This window comes from Lissotriton helveticus, chromosome 10 (genome assembly GCF_964261635.1).
Source record: "Lissotriton helveticus chromosome 10, aLisHel1.1, whole genome shotgun sequence".
NCBI classification, from domain to species: Eukaryota; Metazoa; Chordata; class Amphibia; order Caudata; family Salamandridae; genus Lissotriton; species Lissotriton helveticus.
This window is the reverse complement of record NC_136071.1, coordinates 598282471-598297340: the sequence shown is the minus strand read 5'-3', so window position 1 is coordinate 598297340 and position 14870 is coordinate 598282471. Positions and strand designations below refer to the sequence as shown.

Genomic DNA, 14870 nt, shown 5'->3' with positions numbered 1-14870 from the left:
CTAGAGTACCCAGAATGTCTGAAACTAGTTCAGAAACATTAATCCCCCTGCCTCCTGTTAGAGGTTGCCCTGAATGAAAGTAATGTACAGGCAGCAAACCATAGCTGACTCAAGTCAGGCAAATGGTCCCAAGATCCAAACCCCATTGCAAGTCATCCTGCAGAGACGTCTTAATTTGCATTGCATCTAATAAGATTAGATGGAAGGACATGGCACTCTTTCCCATATGAATCACCACTGTATGGATAAGGTGTACCATCCATACAAATTCACCTACAATACAGGGTCATGGGAAGTCAAAAGGCCCCTGAACCTGCTGCCTTCTTGAGCCTCTTGTTAGATATCCCCAATGCAGACCAAAATCTGTTAGCCAAAACACTAAGCTCGCAAATAATTGATGATCTCAGCACTATATTATCCTGTATGCATAACAAATGTATTAACCAGCAATGCCCATTGTAGACCAAAAAACATGATTCAAATTAGGTAATCACTCTATCACCTTGTGCTTTCCCTTCAATATTTACATATATTTTAGATTCATACTGACTAGAGAGGAATGGAAGAAAACTATTTTATTCAGGGCATCTCTAGATGGACCTGCGTGTCCATCATAAAACTGCCCCCTATTGCTCCTTCTCCTTGTTTTTTTCTCCTTTGCCATTGTTTATCCACATAGGAATCCTATCCGGTTTAAAAAAGCCACCCATATGTTGCAATTGGGTACATTGTTTAATTAATGCCTCTTTCCTCTACCATCATGTATACCACTGTAATCTAACTGATAATTTCCTCATGCCATTCCACAAACATCGGGTTTCTCTGCATAATCCAGTCTAGAAATCAGTTATTTCAACAATTCCAAGGCCAGGAAGATAACTTTGTTTTGTTTATGAACGCTAAGATAGAAATCCTAGGATTATGACGTTCTGTCAATTTTGTATGATACTTGATCAGAAAGAGATGCTATTTCTGGAAGAGACTTCGAACTACAGGTTCCTTACCCTAGAATATTCTCCTGGCATTTTGTGCACAACCCCTGTGTGCAGGTACATGGCGCCAACGTCCGCACTGGATGTGAGCGTGCCACCCCAGCTCTGACATCAGTTTCTTTCTTTCTGTAAGAGATTTCTAGACTATCACCCAGGGGCAGACTGGGTCTGGAAAATCTTGGGCAGTATCCTTTGCGCTATGGTAGGTGGCAGTGACGGCTTCGCGTTGATATTGTCCATGCTGAATGTAATACACATGATGCCTTTAAAGGTATCGCCCGAACGTACAGACATAAGTTCCTTTCTTTCTCTGCCAGCAGTTACGGATCTTCAGAGCTTCCTCGGTCAGTTTTTTAAAACTTTTTATCAACTGTTGTCTAGCCATTATCAGGTCTCGCCTAGCATTGTAGCGCGCATGCGCTCCTCGCTCTGCGAGGCGTCTTGTAATCAATAAGATTTCTGAAAGGGACATGAAGCCCGCGCATCAGTTTCATTGGCCGGCGTCTTCATTTATGCTAAACGCTGGCCTCCAATTGAAAATAAGGCTTCTTTGTTACCGCCCTGTCTCCTTTTGGCCCGTCCATCCCAACTAGATAGTTTCCTTGAGGCATTACCCGGTCTCCTTAAATTAGTCGGTGGACACTTTTTTCTCATTTGCGCAATGGCGACAGCTTGTTATTAGTTGTATGTTCATGCTCAGCGCAGCTCCCGCTTTAGGGACACTGCGCTCCATTCACAACACTGACGCAAGAGTCTTCTCTTTTCCCTCAGCCCACAGGGACTTAGTTGTGCCTCTCGCACTCTCTCTCTCAGGGTCCACCCTCCATCGGCCTATGGCTGACTCTCGCTTCTCCTGTGGTAAATAAATAAATAATTACCGGTACTATTTTTCTATGCATTAACTGAAAAGGATAGCTCAATAAATAAGAGACAGAATCCGTGGTATCTGAGTCATACGGGCTTTAATTAGATGGCTCGAGCCAATGGACCATCGGGTTCCATCACCTGCTAAGGTTCAGGAAGGGACAGTCTCAGAAAAAGAGGGACAGGTGGGACAGCCAATATCTCATTAACATCATACAGTATATATAGTAAAACAGTACAATTGCATTGAATACAGTAGGCGTAACAAGTGACAAACGGAAGATAAGAACATATGGGCGTAAAAAGAAGGCGTGCACAGGGCGTGCACGGAGGTGTGTGATGTAAACGTCACAGAAGTGTCATAAGTGGGTGGATACATGGAGGGGGCTTCATGGGCAGCTGGAACCTTTAACCTACTGGTGCGCGCAAACGAGTCATGACGTGTAACTGGGGAGAGCTGGGGGCTCTGACTTCTAGCACTAGAAGAGGAGACTAAAGTCTCGGATGTCAGAACGACCTGTACCTATAGCATATCTGATATCTTGTGTTTAGAGTACATGTTGCTTGAATCTAAAAGTCATCAGGGCAAAGGCTACTTGTCACTAAGGCTAGTGCATGCATATATTTCTTCATGTATTGCGTGTGCTATGGATCTACTATGGATACTAATTCAGTAATTCTCTTGTCTGGAGACAGGAAGACTAGACTATAGATGAAGATGTTTATGCGGTTCGTTAGCTAGGAATGTGAAGCCGGGGAACTGAACTGATAACTATAGGCATAACATATTCTTGGCAGACAGGCAGGCAGGCCAGGCCGGGCACCGCGCTGCTTGGCAGGAAGTAAGTGAAGGGTCAGGGATGCGGGCGGGGCTGCATCTCTCCTCGGAGTGGTTCAGGAGACTGGAGGCTCGAATCTGGTGTCCGGGCCCTGTGAGGCCTAGAAACGGGTGCAACTCGATGATTTATCGTGCATAATGTAAAGACGTTGGCAACATAGGCCTAGAAGCCTAATTCACGTTGCTTTAAGAAGGACAGGATAACTGGCATACTAACGTTGGACACAACTGTAAATGCGTCTTTATTCGGTCAAGGGGGTAAATATGCATAGCGATCATGCACATATAACATATGATGGGGAACACGTAGGGACACATAACAGGGCAAAATTCAATTTTCCTCATTCCCTCCTTGTTCCCTACGTTTCCTTCAGGAAACATCAATATTCATGATACCATCTATCTGTTCATACAGCATCATTTGCTCGTCTTTTATCTTTTGGGAATAGGACTTTGGACGTGGAATACAAGAGGTAGCGCACAAGCCGCAAATCGCAGGGCCACATTGTAAACAGAGACAACAACTGAATATGATCATTACTACTATTCCTAGGAATGACAGTACTTTCCATCCCCAGGCAGATATTATACTCCAGAGCCAACCGGACCATGTCCAGGTGCCTGGATTCTGGTGTAGCTGATGGGCTATTTTATGAAGTCTTGTTATTGCTGAATATACAGACGGTGCGTTATTAGGAATGAAAACGCAACAACTAGATCCGATGACTCTACAAGCTCCGCCCCTATCGGCCAGTATGACGTCAAGAACAAGGCGGTTCTGAAGAACAACAAATCTCATAGCAGATTGCTCTTCTGTTAAGTTACCTAGGGCGGAAGTAGTCTCATTCACTACTGCTTCAAGGGTTCTGGTTAACCTGCGTATTAATTTACTATTCTGGACAGGACCTATGAAGAAGAAGAAACCTTTATTGAAATCTGTATATTGTTCTAATGCGGTTTCAGTTTGATCGACAATTGGGGACTCGACCTCCCTTCTATCTCTGACATGGACTAGATGTGTATTTCGGTGATAATCGGATGGGGCCAGGAAAACTGGTGGCAGTAGGAAGGCAATGTAACATGTTCCATCCCAATCTAGGGGCAAACGTACATATGCGGTCTGACCACATATAAAATATGAATGACGTGAGGCTTTGAAAGTAGATTTCCCACTGTCACTATACTCGACCACAGTATTACAATCACTGTGTCCTAGATGTACTGAACCATTCTTTCTAACACATAATTCGCCTTTCACTGGTAGAACTGTTATAGAAGGTAAGTCTGGAGTAGTCTCGGACTGAACATTCAAAACCATGAGGTTAGTGGAAAAATTACCTAGATCATATACTTCATTTTCTAGATCTAACCCTGTCCTATGGGAAAGACCTTCCTTGTCTGGGAAACATGTTCTATTCAGAAGGGACTTGTCGTCTAAAGATGATGTTAATGTAAACCATGCTCCACACGAACCATTGTGTGAAAACGGATAGGGAAAGAGTGGCAGAACTCCCTTCGGTGTCTGGTAAGGGGGGAGTCGACCACACACCCAGCAATTAGTGGCATTGCTGGTCTGGTGTGAATAGTGTAACATACGAATAAAAGTATTGTTGCGCATTGCAAGTCGATAGGCTAACTCATGAGGGGGTAGTTCACTAAAAGTGTGCTCTACTGTATCATTAGAGGAAAGATGTACATGCGAACCAAGAGGAGGAAAAAATACATGTAGCATATAACTTATACATGTGATCGTAAGACTCAGAAATAACATAAACAATAATGTAACAACACATCTGCTTCGCAGACTCTTACAGTATCTTATTTTCTTGGAGTCACGTCTATCTCTCTCACTATGTGGGTCTATCTGATACATGTCAGGAACCTGTCTAACCGCTTCACCCGAGAGGGACTTAAACAATTAAACGCTGTCTGACTTGCTAGACCTTAACTTGAGTTTATACTCCTGCTGCAGAGTTTTCTCTAACAGGGGAAGTTTAGAGTCAGTATCGGGGCAGTCCTTGAGAAAAGTCTTTGGACGCAGTCCATGGAAACGCTTGATGTGGCTGGAGTGAAGCCAACCCTTGCGTCCTTCCAGCTTTACGGCGGTCCTTGTGGTCATCAGAACAAGTTTCGGCTCCTTCCAGCGGGGCTCCAGCGGGCTTGAACGATCGAAGTTTCGGATGAGAACAAGATCGCCTGGAACGACCTCGTGCGGTTTCACCTGGGTGTTGTCTGGAAAGGCAGCCGCGACCTGTGAACGACAAGAGAGTAGTGCAGACATCAAGGAAGCTAGGTAATCTGTCAGCATATTACTGTCAACATCGGTGATTTTACGTGGCATAGGTGTACCCCACATGTTTGGGGGACGACCAAACACTACTTCAAAAGGTGACAAACCCGATCGGGAGTGAGCGACCATTCTCATGTAGAAGAGGGCAACCGGCAGGGCTACCATCCAATCTACACCTTTCTCTGCACAGACCTTCGCTATTCGTATTTTCAGAGTTTGATTGTGTCTCTCGACGAGGCCAGCTGCCTCGGGGTGTCGCACACAGTGGAACTTCCACTGGTACCCTAACAAAAGTGATACTTGTTTCATGAGTTCGGATGAGAATGGCTGTCCGTTGTCTGAATACACGACCCTGGGTAAACCATAGCGTGGGAAGAACTCACGAACCAACTGCCTGGCAGTGGTCGCGGCAGTGTAATCTGGGACTGGATATGCTTCGGTCCATCTGGACAAAGCGCATACAACTACGAGGACATACTTGAAACCTCGGCATCGATCCATCTGAATATAATCCATCTGGAGGACTTCAAAAGGGTGGTCAGGAGGATGGAATCCACCTTGTTCCACGGGAACACCTTTACCTGGATTGAACTGACAACAGATCATGCAGGTACGCACTTTCTGCTTCGCTGCTGCTCGTAAATGCTTGTTAAACCAGAGGTTCTGGATGCTGTCTAACATGGCTTTTTCTCCTAAATGTGCTGGACTATGTGCTGTGTTAATAATGACTTGAACCATAGAGTCGGGGAGAAACCATGTGGCTTTTCCCTTCGTCATCCATCCCTGATCTGTCTGGACCCCTCCTTATTTATTTTATTTATTCAAAGTTTTATATAGCGCGAACAGGATCCTTACAGATATCAGAGCGCTTCACAAAGACAGGGAAGGGGCAATAGGAGTAAACAGAGATAATGGGAACAGTATAATAGTCAGTGACATGGTAATAACATGGATGATAAAAACAAACATAAAACCAATCCATATATGATCAGGTAAGTAACATGGTAACATGGTAATACCATGGTAATAACATGGTAAGTAACATGGTAATAACATGGATGATAAAAACAAACATAAAACCAATCCATATATGATCAGGTAAGGGAGTAGTATAGAGCAGCACAAGTCATTGATCCCACTACAATGGTGTACAGGTGGATCAGTAAACCAACGTGTATCATATCTTGGTCGGTAGTAAGAGAGTAGCGTAATAGTGCCCCCAACAAGTCGAGTATAGTGCCAGGGGATAGGCAGAGCAGCGGTATAAAGCAATGCAGAGTCTCTGACCCAACATCTGTAGCGATCAGGAGATCTTGGCCAGAAGGATTGTTTTCACCTCTTTCTTGAAGAGTGCAATGGAGGTGATTAGCCTTGTTTCAGGAGGGAGCGCATTCCAGATCCTGGGTGCCATTCCTGAGAAGGAGCGTTTGTAAGTTTTCGCTTTCCGAAATCTACGAGGTTTCAGGAGTAGATTTTTAGTACTCCTATTGGATCTCGAACCTCCTGATATAGACAGCTTTTGAGCGAGGTAGTTGGGTGCCTTGTGGTGCACGGCCGCGTGTGTCATAGTTGCAATTTTTAGCTGTATTCTGGCTTCAAAAGGCAGCCATTTTAGAGACTTTAAGTCTGGGGATATGTGCGAGTGCTTTCTAGAGCCAGTAATGAGTCTCGCGGCAGCGTTCAGGGAGGCTCTTAAGGGTGCTGTTGTGGATAGTGGGAGACCGCTGAGGGTCGCAATTCCGTAGTCTATTCGAGGGATGACTAGAGCTTGTACAGCAGTTTGGAAGTCTTTGGCCGGGAGGAAGGGTTTAATTTTCCTCAGCGTGTTAATTTGGAAATTAGCTGCTTTTGTGGCTTTGCTGACGTGCTGCTGCATGTCGAGCTTGGCGTCGAGTGTGATGCCTAGGGATTTTGCCGAGTCCACGATGGTAGGTTGGACATTGAGTGCTGTTAGGTTGTTGAGCCAGGTTTGGGTGGTGGAGATTTTCGCCGGAGGTGAGATGAGTAGGAACTCAGTTTTTAGAGCATTTAGTTTGAGGTGATTATCGGCCAGCCAGGATTGGGTGTTAATAAGCGTGGAATTCAGCTGTTTGATATCTTCCGGGGACTGTAACTTTAGGTAGAGTTGTGTGTCATCAGCGTACATATGGAATTGAACATTGGATGCTTGAAGCAAGGTGGCGAGGGGTTCCATAACGAGGTTGAACAGTGTAGGAGAGAGGGTGGATCCTTGTGGAACCCCAAGATCTGCAGGCACAGGTGTAGATAGTACATTGTCGATCTTGAACCTCTGAGACCGGTTGTGAAGGAAAGACGAAAACCATTCGAGAACAGTTCCCGATAGCCCCATCCTAGTACTTAGCAGCTCCAACAAGTTCTCATGTTTGACCGTGTCAAATGCTGACGAGAGATCAAGAAGGATGAGGAGGCAGGACTCATTGCGATCCAGAATTTGGAGGGCGTCATCAATTATGTGTGTCATAGCTGTTTCCGTGCTATGTTTCGCTCTGAAGCCTGATTGATGAGGGTTGAGGAGGTCAAATTGATCAATGTGTTTTGTTAGTTGGAGTTGGACACATTTCTCCAACAGTTTGGCCAGGGTGGGGATATTGGTGATGGGCAGATAATTGTTTAGGTCAGACGGATCAGCTGTAGGTTTCTTGAGTATAGGCGTGACTTGCCCCACCTTAAGGGAGTCTGGAATGTGTCCTTGTTGCAAAGAGCTGTTGATGATCTTGGTCCAGAGAGGGAGGAGCAAGGGGATAAAGTCTTTTACAGCATTAGCAGGTACAGGGTCTGTGAGGTGATTAGAGGGCTTCAAAGTGCAGAGCAGTTTGTGTATAGCTTCTTCCGAGTAGGTGTCGAAGTACTGCCAGGATGCCTTGTTTTTAGGTTGAGTGTCAGCCATTCTGGTGTAGTTGGAGTATCGATTTACATCCATGATGAGGTCATTTCTTATGTTGTCAGTCTTATGTTTAAAGAAAGCAGAGAAGGCTTCACAGTGTGGGGTGTCATTTGTTGTGCTATTTGATTGTGTGGGTTGTGCCTTTGTTTGGGTCTTGATTAGCTCGAACAGTTTTCTTGGCCTATTCTTCGCTTGGTCCAACTGGCGGCTGAAGAAGTCCGACTTTGTGCGCTTTATTTTCCTAAAGTAGGCATTTCTCTTGGTCTTGAGCTTTTTGAGATGCAGTGCTGAAGGGTCCGATCTCCAGGTGCGCTCTGCCATTCGCATATTACGCCTTTCGTCATTGAGACTGTCATCATACCAGGGGTTAGAAATTTTGGTGGAGACTCTCTTCAGTTGCAGAGGGGCGACTTCATTGACTATTGTATTCATAGAGTCAAGGTAGTGGTCAGTCAGTGATTGAACATCTGAGGCACCTGAAGGGGGAAGGAGGAGGTTGCCGATGTGGGGAGGTAGGGTGTAGGGGTTAAGATTCTTCAAATCCCTTTTCCATGTTTTGGATTTGATTGGTTGAGTAGGGTTAGGTTTAACTTTTTCGTTGATAAAGAAGGTGATAATGTGGTGATCTGACCAATCGCAGGGTAGAATCGCTTCCAGTTGAATAGCGTTCTCTTTGGCAATGATGAGATCGAGTATCGCGCCTTTGTCGTGTGTTGGTTTATCGCATAATTGGGTGAGGTCAAGCGCATTGAGGAAAGTTTTTAGACTATTCACCGCAGTGTCTTTCTGATCGTTCCAGTGGAGATTGAAGTCACCCAGGTAGACTTGAGTGGTCTGCCGACCGGCGTTGGAAGTGATCAGGTCCATGACTTGTTGGGTGAATATGAGATTGTCACCAGGCGGGTGATAAATGAGATGTAAAGTACATACTTGTTTGCCCTCACTGATGATGTCTAGGCAGAGGAGTTCACAGGAGGAAAGGGAGGGGGAGGTGACTTGAGTAACGGAGAGGTTGCTCTTAAAAATGCATGCAATTTCAAACCATTTCTTGATTTCGTCTGGAGTAGCATGTGTCTGTATGTCTAGTACGTCTTGTGTAGGGTCCTTAACTGTCATACAAGTCGTCTTGACTGGGACGTCTTGTCTTTGTCGTATCAACTGGAATGTCTGGAGTCTGAGCTGTAAGCTTGGCTGTTCGATCTGCCAGGTCGTTACCCTGGGAAATGGTGTCAGTGACTTTCGTATGTGCCTTGCACTTCATAATGGCTATAGCTGTAGGTAAATGTATTGCTGCTAACAGAGCTTGAATGAGGGGGCCATGCGGAATCTTGGCTCCATGAGAGGTCATGAAACCTCTTTCCTGCCAGAGGACTCCAAAGTCGTGTACGACTCCGAATGCATAACGTGAATCTGTATATATGTTTACTTTCAGGTTCTTGGCTCGTATGCAGGCTTGGGTCAGAGCGATAAGCTCTGCTGCTTGAGCAGACAGGGTGTCAATACGATGTGTTTCTATGACTTCAGTTTCAGTAGTCACTGCATACGCGGCTACTAACTCTCCTGTACTCGTTCTCGTACATGAACCATCCACGTAAAGTGTCAGGTCTGGGTCAGGTAATGCAATGTCCGTCAAGTCTTGTCTTGGCTTCGTCATGGTGTTAATAACTTCCACACAGTCATGTGTGGCAGGGTTTGATGTAATCAAGGGTAACAGTGTAGCAGGATTTAATATGTTGCAGCGTCTGATTTCTATGTGTGGCTGAAACAGTGTCAGTTCATATCCTGTTAATCGTGCAATTGTCAAGTGCTGAGTCTGTGTTCGGTTTAAAAGAACTTCCACGGAGTGTGGAACTTGTACTGTCAGGGAGTGTCCTAACACTATGGAATCACTTTGTCTAATAGCTAGAGCTGTGGCTGCAACTGATTTGAGGCACGCAGGCAAAGCCTGGGCTACTGGATCTAATGTGCTAGAAAAATAAGCACAAGGCTTGTGTTGTCCTGCTTGATCTTGCGTGAGAACGGATAATGCTGTACCATCACGTTCAGTGACAAAAAGTGTAAAAGGCTTACTGTAGTTTGGTGTCGCTAAAACAGGTGCATTACATAAAGCTTTCTTTAATTCATTGAAAACAAGTGTATGTTCCTGGGTCCAAGGGAGGACAGTCGATGTCGCTGCCTCCTGCGTTGTCAATTGTATCAGTGGCTTGGCTAGATATGCGTACTGAGGGATCCATTGTCTGCAGTAAGAAGTGAGGCCGATAAAAGCTCGTACCTCCTTCTGTGTCTTGGGCTGTGGAAGATGTGCAATTAACTGGATACGGTCTGGTGTCAACTGTCTACCCCTCTTGGACAGCAAGTGTCCAAGGTATACCACTTGCTGGACACAGAATTGCAGTTTCGAAGGGGACACCTTGTGCCCCATTTCTGCCAGAAAATACAAGACTGTCAGTGACGCACATTCGCAGTCACGTTCTGTACGGGCTGTGATCAATAGATCATCGACATACTGGAGCAGGGCAGTGTCAGTTGGCATGTGAATACTGTCTAGTTGTCGTTTAAGTGCCTGACTGTAAATACTAGGACTTTCTGTGAAACCTTGAGGTGCACGTGTGAATTCATAGCTTCTTCCATTTAAACAGAATCCGAAAAGGAACTGGCTGTCTGGATGAATGGGGACACTAAAGAATGCGTTCTTGAGATCAATAACAGTAAAGAACGTAGCTTCGGAATCAATGGCAGTCAATGGGGAAGAGATATCTGGAACCACTGGGTACTGGGGTATGATACATTTATTAAGTTCTCGAAGGTCAATCACTAATCGATAAACTGGAGGTGCATTTGGGTCAGTACGTTTAAGAATCGGAATGATAGGAGAATTACAGACATTGGAGTCAGTTTCTACAACTACTCCTTGAGCAATGAGCTCGTCAATAATTTTTGATAAGGCTGATACAGCCTCGGGGGGTAACTTGTACTGTCGGATTCGTGGTAACACAACTCCTTGTTTCAAAGTAACACGATATGGTGTAATGTGCATACAACCTACATCAGTTGGACCTTGCGCCCATAAATGCTGTGGTACATTCAGTAATCTTGGATCAAAATCTCGTAACACATAATGTCCTTTAAAATCACGTAAAAACAATCTCACTCCTTCCGGAGAACAGCATATTACAGCACCTAATTCTTTCAATGTTTTAATACCAAGTAAGTTTTCAGGACATGATTTCGTAAGTAACAAGTCTGTAGTTCGGGACAAAGGACCAACTTCTAGGGAAACTGGTTTCGATATTTCATTAACAATAGGCTTTCCTGAAAATCCCAGGGAAACATTTCTTGAGCCTGAGAGTGGAGCCCCTGGAACCTCGTCTTGACTGATGGTAGTCCTACTTGCCCCTGTATCAATCAGAAACTTTCTGTCTTTCCCTAATACTTGACTGTGTACATAGGGACCCTCTTGATCTACAGGAACCTCGATGAGAGGCAAGCCAACCTCCCTCTCTAGGCTGTTTCATGAATACTGCTGATATTCTGGATAATCTGACTGTGCGTACTGGTACATCTGCTGTGTAACGTGTTGTGTGGCAGCTATAGGCTGCGGTACTGTAACTGTCTGTTGTGCGTTCTGCGGTGGTTGCGTATTTTGCAGAACATGTTCCTGTCTAGGAGGACGCGGTCTCTCTTTCGTCTTACCAGTAGCTATGTTGTGTTTCAGAACTGCACATTCGTTTATATAGTGACCTGGCTGTTTACAGTAGTTGCATGTCCCTTTAACGGGAGCTGCAGAATGACTAGTTTGATTCGTACCCTTCTTCTGACTATCTGGTGGAACAGACTGTGCCACTAATACTTTCATTTTCGTGTCTTTCATACGTCTTCTTTCGTGTTCTTGCTCTTCCCTGATTCGGTTCTAGTGGTACTGTAACATTTGGGACGGGGTATTAGCTTGCCAGGTACTCTCGACTTTCAGTACTCGATTTTTAACTTGTGGTAAAGAATTCTCTACTAATTTGGTAACAAAAAGATGTGGATACGACTCACTACTTGTTTTCAAGCCGCTATTAATAATGAAACAATTCTCAAATCTGGAATAAAAATCACTAGTGTCTTCGTCTTGTTTCTGTTTACAGGCTGAGATGGCATCCCAGTCTTCCTTTTTCGTGGCTAGTAATCTTGGCAAGACTTGTATTAACAACTCGGGCAATGCTTTGGCTTTTTCCCCGAGACCGGTACCAGGAACTCGTGTGTTATCTTCATTCTCTAACGCTGTCCAGTCAATCTTTTTCTCTCCCACCTCCCATTCTTTTTCTTTGAGTTTTTCATATATGCCCGCAGGCAACAGGACCTTTAACATTTTGATGATATCGGGATACGTGTATTCTCCCATACGGAGCATGTCTTTTAATTCACGGTGGAACCCTGCCGGATCTTTATCGTGACAGGGCACTAACTTTTTCATTTCTAGTAGTTCTATTTTCGTTATAGGGGTGTAAACAAATACTCGTTCGAGGTCACCCCCCGTTCCCTTAACAGGATGCACTTCTCGCAAGGGATTCTGTCTGTCTATGTAGAATGGGGGTGGAACAGGAACAAAATGTGGAGTCAGGAACGTTCTGTATTTGTGGCGTTGTTCTAAAATGACGCTAATCAAATCGGTACCTAGACCTTTCCATCTGTTTAGGAGTAATTCGTTCAATACATTATATAAAGGACCTGGATCAGAATGCTGATCCTCATACAGTGTAATGAGATGCTGGGTCATGTACATACCCACCAGTCGCTGTTCGTCTGGGGGAAGCTTCAGAAATATTTGGGCCACTATTTCGTCTGAAAACGTGGTAGAAGCACTAGTCCATCGAACTGCTGATCGGGCTAGTTCTTGTTCATGCATGGTACTAAGCTCACTGTAACCTATTCGTAGTTTCAGAACTTTATCGGTAGCCTGGAATAAATGTTCAAGAGAACACTGTTCTGGTACGGGAGGAGAAAAAGCTTCCTTGTAGTCTGAGCGTGTGTGTCTGTCAAAAGGTCTCGTCCTACCTACATACGCTATTCTGGTGGGATTCTCGGTGTCTACATCTTCGTCTGAAGAGTCATTCTCTTTCTCGGCTACTCTCCTTGCTTTCTCCCTTTCGTGTATGCTTATAATTTCTTTACGAATCTTTCTGTACATGGTTTCTATACAATTTTGTGTCTTGTGTTTTCCTTCTGCTATGTTGTCACTCCATTTTGTCAGGACTTTCATCTCATCTTTGTCTTTATCAGGATGATCCTGTTCTCTTATCAAACAATTTATTAAAAATTGCAAAATCATGCCTTGAATCTCAACTTTCCTGTGTTCCATAGCTTCGTGAATACTTTCTGGTTTCTCCCCTGTTCGGATGAAATGATATATTCTGTCTAAATGTTCTTTCATATCTGATATGGTAATCAAAAAGTTTGCAACTCGTCGTAAACGTACGGAATATAATATCATGTGATCTTCGCCTGGCACTGGGTCATATCTACAATCAGTAAGGTACTTTTTGAGGGCTTCGTACGTAGCCACTTTTGGCGTGCGCTGTAATGCTGCGTCTCTCAGCGTCAGTCGTTTTGTTTGAGGCGGGGTGATAGGAATACCTCCCCCTGCTCCTCCTGAACTAGAATCGTCAATTAATACTGAATGTGCGGCTGCTGGTAATGTGACTGGTAAAGTAGGCGTACGTAATGTGGGTTGGTCCTGGGGTACTGGCACATTAACAGGATTCCCGGGACCAACGGCTGGAGGCACAGTAATTACGTTATTAACAGGGTGTTGAAGTTGAACAGGCGGAGTAGGATTCGTATTAGCATATTCTGGGACAGTGTCATCTAAATAGGAAGAAAGGAAAATTTCAGCTGCAGTCGGTTTATGACGTAGCTTATTCGGGACCAATGGTGGCGGTAAATTACAGGGTGTTTCCGGGGTCGCCTTCGGCAAACCCTCGGCGAGAAGGGGATACATACCTTTAATAAGGGCATTTCTTTGTCTGTCTGACTGTTCTGCTCTAACTCGTTCACCCTCTTCTAGTAATTCCCTTTCTTGGGCTTTTTCTGAGGATTCCCTACTTAGTTCTGCTCTTCTGAATTCTTTTTCTGTTCTTTTATGCGATTCTTTACGCCACAATTCTATGGCATCTTTCTGGGATTGTCTGGCTTTCTTTTTCCATAATGCTTCCTCTACTCTCATGATGCACTCGGCATCCCATGTTCCTGAAACAGGCCATCTATATTTCTCTTCGAGATCTTTGGTATAATCCACCCATAAGTATAGATACAGTATGGCATCTAAGCCATGTTTATGATACATGAAATGTCCAGGACTGTCCCTAGGAGGGACAGGAACTGATTCTTCTAGTAACGCTTTTCTGGTTTTTATCTGACATAACTTAGAAAACAGAGGCATATTTGAACGTACTTGAACTTAAACACAATACACAATGAACACAGTAATGAATAGCAAAACAAATCACTCATACCAGGACATCAAAATCACATTAAAAACAGTTCGAACAGATACTACCTAGTGCATTGAAAACATAATACATCGAAACATAATACTGGAACTTCTCGAGAAACTACACCAGAGAACAGACTTACTAGAATTACTGGATGCACTGCTGAAACAGTACAGAACATACCGGTCTCCTAAAGAGACACGTCATACCGTATCCACCTAAGTGAACACGTCGGACCGGATCTGTGTACCCAAACCCGTCGGACCGGGCACAAATTAATGAACCCGTCTAGATACGTTCCCAGCAACGGTACTCACCGGGAAGCAAAACTGAAGGCCTCGGACTGGACTGGACTGCTACGACGTCTGGTTACTACGCACTACGCATGCGCCTCGGGCTTCGGAAACAGGTGGGCCTCAGGATACCTCGGACCTTGCTCTCTCGGCTTGGGCTCTGGTCGGGACGATCCGCCTTCCTCACCGCCTCGTCTGGATGCCGGACCGCA

At 44.7% G+C, this 14870-nt stretch overlaps 1 protein-coding gene across 1 annotated transcript in view; it reads left to right on the top strand.

Annotated features, from left to right (window-relative positions):
• The window catches only part of CREBBP (CREB binding lysine acetyltransferase), a 1783742-nt gene that overhangs the window by 1698204 nt on the left and 70668 nt on the right, over positions 1-14870 (top strand). The window lies entirely within an intron of this gene.